The following is a 9,705-nucleotide window of genomic DNA, read 5'->3' on the forward strand; positions in this document are numbered from 1 at the left end:
AAAAAAAAAAAAATCAAACAAACAAACAAAAAAACAAGTATATGGGAGGCTGTTTGTAGGTTATATGCAAATTCTATGCCATTTCACAGCAGGGACTTGAGCATCCACGGATTGTGGTATCCGAAGGAGGTCCTGGAACCAATCCCTTTGGATACAGAGGGACGACTGTACATGCATGTGTATGTAGGAGACAACTCACTGGGGCACACAGAGATAAGCAGCTTGCCCAAGGTCACACAGCTGTAAGTGAAGCTGCAATTTGATCTGCTTGTTTGGCTCCAGAAATCCAGGCTTTGAGTACCATGCTGTACTGCTATTTTCTCTTGTCCCAAATTGCAGACCTCACTTTGCACTTTCAAGGCACCGAAGACCTTTTTCTCTTTTCTTTCTTCTTTTTAGTGTGAGCACCTACTATGAGTAAAACCTGGGCTGGTGGCTGGAGAAACATGAAGATGAGTAAGAGCCAATTCCTGTTCTTGAGGATTTAATAACATATTCAAGGGAAAAGACACAAAATAACCATTTCCAGGTAAACTCCGGTTGGGAGGGTGGGAGGAGAACCGTGGTTTGCTTTTGTGCCCAGCACTTCACATTCCTTACCTCTTTCTCCCCACCGAGACCTTGAGGAGCAGCCTGAGCCAGAGGACCAGCATCCTCATCTTCTCTCCACCTCTTACTAGGGGGATGGCTTTGTGCCAGTTTCTTACATTCTTTGGACCACTTTAGTTTCCTCATTGAAAAATGGGGATAATAATAGTGGCTACATCTCAGTGTGATTCTGAGGAAACCAGAATTGTACATGCAGAGCACATGCACAGAACAGCGCTTGGCACAGTCAGTAATTGATCAAAGTGCACTGTTGTTGTTGTATGTATTAGTTCTCCCCTGCTACAGATGAGAGCAATCTCTAACTCAGAGACTTGCCACATCATTAAATTAGGAGTGAGAATTGAGCCTGGATAAGGAAGAGGAACAGGAATTCAACACAGTGAACACAGCAGGAAAGGCTCGTGCGAAGGCTCTGGGCTGGAGATGTGCAAAGCATGTCTGGAGATGGGGAAGGTCCATTGGGCCAGGAAACCACAGGCTCTGCTCTACTGGAGCGGGTGAGGAGTGCAGCAAGCCTCAGGGTGAAAGGAAGAGTGAGAGGTGTGGCTGTGCTGTGGAAGACTTTTCTGGTGGGTGTTCATCCTGCGTGTACAGGGAACTAGGAGATATTCTGAGCAGAGTGCCATCAGCCCATTCCTGTCTGGGGTGGATGATGCAACCTGTGAGAGGAGGGAGGGAGACGGAAGGTGAGGGTGGGGACCAAGCAGAAGAAATGTGGGTAACTCATACATTTGGTTGGTAGGAATGGGTTTCCAATGCCTCAGATGGGAATATGAACTTGAAATGTGTCCTGGTGACTCATGGCATATTCCTAGATTAAAAACAAACTTTCAGAGACCACGGCTTCTGCTTCAGTGTTCACCCCCTCACTGCTTAGGCCTGCCAAATGGTGGTGACCCTGGATATAAGGACAAAACAGAGGAGATGAGTTCGATGGCACTGGGGAGCCAGAGGCTGTGCTTTGAGCATTTTCCAAAGGAGAAGGGATCAGAGGGGGCTTTATCTATCACAAAAGACTTGATGCTTAGGAAGGGAACTTAAGAAACTTCAATGAGACACTATGCCTCTTTTAGAATTTTGTTTTTAATTGTGGTAACATATGCATATCACAAAGTTTATCATCTTAACCCTTTTGATGGACAGTTCAGTGGCATTCGGTACATTCACATTGTTGTGCAACCATCACCGCCATCCATCTCCAGAACTCTTTTCATCTTGCAAAACTGAAACTCCGTACCCATTAAACAGCAGCCTCATCCCTGCCACCTCCTCCAGCCCCTGGAAACCATCATCCTCCTTTTGTCTTAATGAATTTGACTGCTCTAGGTATCTCATGAGTGGAATAATACCATATTTGTCCTTTTGTGACTGGCTTATTTCACTTAGCATGATGTCTTTAAAGTCCATCTATGTTGTAGTATGTGGTAGGCATTCCTTTACTCTTAAGGCTGAATAATATTTCATTGTATGTGTATACCACACTTTGTTTATCCATTCATTCATTGATGGACATTTGGGTTATGTCCACCCTTGACTATTGTGAATAATGCTGCTGTGAACACATACAAACATCTCTGCAAGTACTTGCTTCCAATTCTTTTGTGTATATACCCTGAAGTGAAATTGCGGGATCGTATTGTAATTCTATGTTTAATTTTTTTAAGAAACTGTCATTCTGTTTTCCATAGTGGCTACACCATTTTACATTCCCACCAATAGTGTGCCCAAATTTCTCCACATCCTTGCCAACATAGACTTTTCTCTTTGGGCTAGCATTAAGCTATGTGACCAGAACATAACAAGTAACTCAAGAGCCCATCCACCATTTACGTTTATCATTATTTTTTCCTCTGGATGAATTAAGTTAGAAAGAAAGGAGGTATTGCTTTAGCTACTAGAGTTTAGCACTTACACACTTCTTCATGAAATTCCAGTTACTCTCAATCAGAGTAAAATAAAACCATGAGGGTTATTTTGAGCCAATCTTCAGGGTTTGAGGTAATGATAGTAATATTCTTAGAGTTCACATTTATATAGGGCGTGTGTGTGCTCAGCACTGACCAATCACTTTCTATATATGACCTCATTGAATCCTCCCAACACCCTTAGGAGACCAGCACTATGACCACCTCCACCTGAAGATGAGAGAATTGGGGCCTAGTAAGGTTGTGGCTTGTGTAAAGATGCAGAAAGTTTCCAAGGCAGTGTTCAAGCCCAGCCTACACCATCACACTGCATTCCTACAAAAAGCCACACCCATCAGTAGGTGGACACCACCTGTGCGAAAGATGGACGGACAAGAACATTTAATGCAAATGTGTTATAAAAGTTTAACATTGGGCCGGGTGCGGTGGCTCACTCCTGTAATCCCAGCACTTTGGGAGGCCGAGGCGGGCGGATCACCTGAGGTCAGGAGTTCTAGACCAGCCTGGCCAACATGGTGAAACCCCATCTCTGTTTAAAATACGAAAATTAGCCGGGAGTGATGGAAGGTGTCTGTAATGCTGGCTATTCAGGAGGCTGAGGCGGGAGAATTGCTTGAACCTGGGAGGCAGAGCTTGCAGTGAGCTGAGATCATGCCACTGCATTCCAGCCTGGGCGACAGAGCCAGACTCCATCTCAAAAAAAAAAAAAAAATGTTGAACATTGGAAAAAGCTTATATGCCCATCAATAAGGGTTTGATTAAACTAATGAAGGTGCACCCATTGAAGGGAATAGTTACGCATCTGTTAGGAATTATGATGTGGATATATATTAGTTGACATGGAAAAGTGTTCAAGCTATATTGATGACCAAAAAAAAAAAAAAAAAAAAAAAAAGTGGTTGCAAAGCAATAAGGATGGTGTGATCCAGTTTTAGTAAACTGATATAAATTTGTATTGATACAAGTTTTGACATATAAGTTTAAAAGGCTGGAAAATTATAGAGCAAAAATATGAACAATGATCGCCCTGATGTGGGAGGATTCCTGGCAATCAAAATAATGGCATTTTCTCAATTTTCCTTACAATGTTTATATAATACAGAATAGAATGAAAGCTTAACAACACACACCACCAACCTTTCACTGAAAGTTTCCCTTGTGCCCCAGACTGGAAATCAGCCCCACTGCATTCAAAGGGGCTGTGACTTTGGACAAGTTCCTTCTCCTCTTTGGGCCTCCTTTTTAATCTAATAATAAAAAGGCGGTTTAATTTCTAAAGTTTCTTCCAGCTCTAACACTCCTTGATTGAATGACTCCCAATCCCGGCGGAGGTTCTTTAAAAAACGGCCCACTGGGATTTACATGTGGGTAAATGGTCTCTTCAGCCCGTTTTCTTCGATCTAAGTTAGTGCATTGCACCAGAGTTGTGTCAAATCACCCTGGGAAAAAGCAGCTTTTCCCAGAAAGACAAATTTTAACCAAAGTAGCTTTTCCCAGAAAGACAAAGTTTAACCTAAGACATAAAAAAAAAACAACCAAGCAAACAAAAAGCACTACGCACTGAACGGACTCCACAAGCCAAGCAGAAAAACAAAAAACAACGAACCACATCCCCCTTCCCACCCTTACCCCAGACTCTTAGCTTCTTTCTGAAGATCGCATGTCACCTGTACACTTGAATAGTCATAGTAGCTGGCATTTATTTTTACAGATGTCCGTAGAGTCACTTATAGCATTTTCTCCCACAGAAGCACAGCGAAATCACAGCCGAGCAGAGGAGGGCAAGGGAGAGGGCCGCCCCAGTCTGAGAGCGGCAGGGTCTGGCTGGAGCTGCTCCAGGCCGGCGGACTTCACCCGGGCGCGGAGGCCGCACCTGGCGGTCGCGGCCTGCTCTATGGCGCCCTCTGCTGTTAGTCCGCCCCAGGCTCCGTGCCGGCCTCTCCTGGGTCCGTGGGGCTGTGGGGATCACCGGGACGCACATTCCCGGGGCCAGCAGCATTTCGCTGTGCTCAGAGGAGAGGCAGAAAGGCATATTGCAGTTTCCCAGTCGTTTTTTACACCTGCCTCCTTCAGATAAACCCAAAAATCTTCCTTCAGAGAAGACGGCCCGTATTTCCCGTTATTGGGGGTTGGAGGTGGGGGTAAGGGCGCGTAGGGAGAGCCTTACTTTCGACATTCTGCATTATGAAACCAAGGGAGACTTTTTTTTCCTAACAAGTGTGAACTTTTTTTTTCAAGAGAATTAAATCGTTTATTGATTACACACGATAATGGATGATACACAAGCTTCATTCCCATCTCTAATTTTATCTGGTACCGTTATTCAATTTAGATATATTGCATAGGATGTGCCAACAATCACTTTTATCACCAATAATTCCACGATTTTGCTTGGTTAATCCCTTTTAATGGTGAACTTCAGGTCACAACAGTAACTATCAGTTCAACTACATCAAGGTTTCTGAAGACAATGGCTTCTCCACCCAAGCAGGTTGTATATAAATTCCAAATAGAACTTGGCATCACCCTGAAGGAATTCTAACTGCACACTGTTGGGGAAATTTACCAAGATGGCTTCAGAGTAGACTAACTTTACACGGCACATTTAAAAAAAAAGACATTTATTCAGCGTCATTATCAGACTATTACATTTAGCAATCAACAGCATGGGTGCAAAAAAAATCTACATTAAAACCCTTTGTTGGAATGCTTTACACTTTCCACAGAACAGAAACTAAAATAACCTTTTATACAATTAGTCACAAATACAGTCCTCGAGTTTTTTGCCCATACACATGAGTATTTGTCTAAAACATGTCTTGTTTGTAGCAGCTAGGCCTTGCCACCACTGTGCTTGGCTGAGTTCACAAATCTGTTGTAACTTGTAGCTTCCCTGTCACTTCTCTGACTCTCCCCTCCTGCTAAGCTTTGTTTACTAATTAAAATCTTCTGCCACAGCCATAGCTACTGCTACTACTGGATCCACCATAGCCACCTTGGTTGCATGGTTTGGCAAAATATTGGCCTCCACCACCACAGGGGCCAGAGCTTCTACCTCCAAAATTTCCTCCCTTCATGGGTCCAAAATTTGAAGACTATTGTAATTGCCAAAATCATTGTAGCTTCCACTACCTCCAAAATTGCTTCCACTAAAAAATATGGAAAGCTTCACGAATTTGCATGTCATCCTTGCACAGGGGCCATGCTAATCTTCTCTGTATTGTTTCAATTTTAGTATATGTGCTGCCGAAGCGAGCACAAGTGTGAACATTGACTATGCTTCTCATATATCTTTACAGCCCCACTCTAAGGGGACTCTGTCTTGGAGAATCAACTGTTCTGGAATTTTCTCACCTCCCTCCTGCAGCCCCTCTCCCCATTTCTTCTCCTAGGGAGTCTTCCAGATGGTGCAGTTCACCTAAGAACTGCATGTCCACTTGCTGAGGGTGTGGCAGGAGGCAAGTCACTAAACCTTTATGAGTGAATACTGTTAACCTTATACAGCCCATTCATTTCTTCACTAATTCCATCCATGTCAACTCAACAACTACTCCAGCTGACCCTGGGGCTTGGTGCTGGGGATACATCCCATACAAAAGGATGCTTTCCTTCCTGTCCCAAAATGTATCACCTCCGAAGGATCATACACAATAGATACACAAATGGTTGCATGTCAATGCAAAGAACATGTTGCAATGAGAAAGAATAATATAGGTTGTGAGCTCACAGGAGGACCATTAAAGCTGAGCCTGCAGGATAAATAAGAATAAACCGGGTGAAAAACGCTGAACCATGACTCTGAGATGGGAAGGTGGCATAAATTCCAGGAGAGGCATGTGGCAGATCATCAGGAGTGGGGAGAGCAGAAACCCCAAGGGAGGTTGGAGAATTAGGCAGGGGGTGGATTAGGTGAGCCCTGGAGGGCCAAGCTAAGAATTTTGAGTCAAATTATAGAGTGCAGTGGAGAGCCCCTGAATTTATTTTTAGTAATTGACATGATCTGAGGTGGGGTTTGCAAGGATCCTTCTGGCTGGTGTGACAGGAGGGAGGCAGGGTGAGGGCAGGAGCCTTGGGGCTGAAGATAGATGGGAAATTGGTTCCTGGTGGTAGCAGTCCAAGTGGCAGGAAGTCGCCAGCCACAGAGCATGCTTTGAAGGCAGAGTGAAGGACAGGCTGGCATGTTGCCTGTGGGGCTAATGAAGAGAGAAGTGTTATGGATAGCTTCTCCATCTCCATCCCTGACAGGCAGAATTCAGGGAAGAGCAGTTTCAGCGAGTAGCTCTAACTTGCATATAAAATCATGGAGGTGAAATTAGCCTGCCAGGGCCTGCCTGAATCGGAAGCTCTGTCATAAGTGGACTGTTGATCCATGGACACAGAAACGTTGCTGTCTAGGGAGACGTATCTGATGCCAACTGGTGTATTCATAGCACCTGATGAGGGCATTTATTGAGTAATGCTGTTCTGATGTTTGGGATATTTAAAAAAAGAAAATTGAGAAGTGTGTATTCATGTGATGATTTTGCATTTTAATTTTATTTTTAAATGTAAAGATTAAGGAAAACATGCATCTAACTCTGGTAGAAGAACTAAAGTGAAAACGGAACCTAGGAATGGGATAGTGTGTGGAGAAGGGAGGAGGCTTGTCCAAGCCAAGTCAGGAATTGGGCCAGATTCGTTACAGCCTTTGGAAATCATGATCAAGTGACAGTCTCTCATGCTTTGGCGTCAATACAGCACTACTAGGGCCATGAAGTAAGAGTAAACACCGGATGCATATACGTCATGGCAGCTTGCACTAATCTTTGAGTAGTAATTGAGATGATCTCAATATAGTGAGAAGACCGTAACGTAATATAACCGATATGCTTATAATAATTGCCATGCCACCATGACAGCATCCAGTCAGCTGAGGACGGCCACAAACAGAATCAGCCGGGGCTAAGGGGGGCAGGGGCTCAGGCCCACCTGCAGCCCACCCGTCAGCACCCCTCTGTGGCAGAAGCTCTGGGGAGAGCGTTTGTCCTTTGCTAGCTCCTGGGATTTTAGGTAGGTGGGGGAGCAGGAAGGGAAGAAAGAGCAGGGACTGCTGAGTTCCAAGTAAGTTCCAGGTCCCCATGGGAGCAGAGCTGCTCCTGGATGCCTGTGTGAGGTTCTCCCGGCCTTGGAGGAGCCTCCGGAGCTCCTTGTGGGGTCCTCCCGACTTGGGAAGGCTTCCTAGCTATGGCGGCCACGCACAGGCAGGGGGCGCTGCTACTTCACAGTTTCAAAGCCGAACTCCTATTCAGTGAATGCCTTGGTGAGTTTCCTGAGTTCTCCGAGGAGACGCTGGGAGCCTGCACACCCAGGGTGTAACTGCCAACGCCTGCAGAGAGGGAACCTCCTCGTGCCATCCGTGGAGCCCAGAGCTGGGCTTTCCTCAGCTCTGGGGACTGTAGCCTCGGCCCACTCACCCCTGCCTGGCACTCTGTCCTAAAGCTGCCCCTCAAGGAGACAAAGAGATTGACACTTTATTTTATCCTGAGCTCCTGGCTCATTGATCTCATGCTGCAAACCAAGCAAGTGGACGCGCTCCCCCTGACGGCTCTGCTCTTTAGTCATCCTTTCCTAACAAAGCGAGTGGCTGGGGCTGGCCCCATCAAAACCTGCAGTAGGAAGTACCTGATTTGAGCAACTATTCATGGTAGAAGGGTGTGCAGAATGCCTTGAGCTAAGAAGGGGAACTTTCAAACAGCAGGCGTGTAACAGTTTTCCAGTCTGGAGCCACTGCCACCTAACCCCAATCCCACAAAGCAGCTGAAGCTCAGAGGCACATTTCCTTTGCAGCATGGCATCGGGGCGGGTGAAGGTGGGACCTGGGTATGTGTGCATGGCAGGGGCATTTCTAAGGAACTCACGACACTGGGGATTGGTTTTTCCTTCCTGCTAAGACTGGGCTGGCACTGAGGGCCACTGCCATCAGGACCCTGCTGCTGGTGCCCTCCTCCACTCTTCCTGTGAGTCTCATTCTCTAGGCAAAGGGGACGGTACTTAGAGAGGAGTGAGTTACCCAGGAGCTCACCAATCTCTCTTCCTTCCTCCTTCTTTCTCTCCTGGGCAGGGTGTGGTGGGCATTGGGGTTAAGAACTATCCCTAAAGAAGCTCCAGGTTAGCCTTTCCCATGGTGGCGTCAACCTGGAGTCCCCACCAGCCCAGGCGTAGGGTGTCCATTGATCCCAGTGCCAGCGGGCCCTTGCCTCCCTGAAAACTCACCGGCCTCCTAAGACAGCCCAGACAATCTGCGCCATGGAAGGCCACAGGTGCTGTATTCCATGAGGCTGGCAACAATAATCCCAAATGGTACCAGGTGACCTTTGCCTCATGATCCAGGGAGGCTTTTACTGCAGCACTTGAGACCAGGCTTGGGGAGTGAGTGAGGAGAGGTGGCCTAAGGCTGGGATGCTCTTACCTCTCCAACTAATTGAGAACGCTGAATGGCTTTCTCTTTTTTTCTCCTTTCTCCTTCAACAGAGTCCAACAATTTAGCAAGCTCACCAAGCTGTGTCCTGCTTCATGACTAATTCACATATTTAAATGGGATCGGTCAAAGCCGAACTATTTGATGCCAGCCAAGCGCATTTATCAGGTCAAACTGCTCACAAAGGCTAGAGGCCAGCGTGGGTATGTGGGTGTGTATGGAGTGAATGTGTGGGATCTTTATTTATTTTTAGTCTCACATTTCAAAAGCAAGGGACCACATCAGAAGCTGCCATTGCTCCGGGGTCCCTCCCAGAGCCCGGCTTGCTCCTGGCCCTGCCTCCCTGTCCCGAACCTCTCCCCCTCCCCCAGCCCTGAGCTGTGTGTCTCTGATGGGGCTTCAGAGAATGAATCTACTCAATTACAGCCCTTTTCACGTGACTGAGCAGTTTCAAAGATGCCACATTTTATTATTTGGTGACCTCTGACATTGCAGGTGCAGATTTAATGATGGAAAAGTTGAAATTAGCCAAAGTGAACTTTTCCCTCCAATCCCAGCATGGAGAGATGTTCCAGGCTGTTCTAGCTAGAACTGCCATTACTTTGCTGCGTATGTAAGTTATCAAAGTGTTAGGTTTAGCTTAGGGCCAACTGCAGCCCCCATACCCACACTCACCCCAGCTGGATGGGTTCCAGGGCCAGGGGAGGAAAGAGT

At 46.2% G+C, this 9,705-nt stretch overlaps 1 non-coding gene across 1 annotated transcript; it reads right to left on the bottom strand.

The window, feature by feature from the left end:
- Positions 1-5,686: 5,686 nt before the first annotated feature.
- Positions 5,687-5,793, bottom strand: LOC116467607 (U6 spliceosomal RNA). Its single transcript, XR_004247825.1, has one exon. It is a non-coding gene; the product is annotated as a U6 spliceosomal RNA (small nuclear RNA).
- Between the last annotated feature and the right edge of the window lie 3,912 nt (positions 5,794-9,705).

This window comes from Hylobates moloch, unplaced genomic scaffold (assembly GCF_009828535.3).
Source record: "Hylobates moloch isolate HMO894 unplaced genomic scaffold, HMol_V3 SCAFFOLD_4, whole genome shotgun sequence".
NCBI lineage: Eukaryota > Metazoa > Chordata > Mammalia > Primates > Hylobatidae > Hylobates > Hylobates moloch.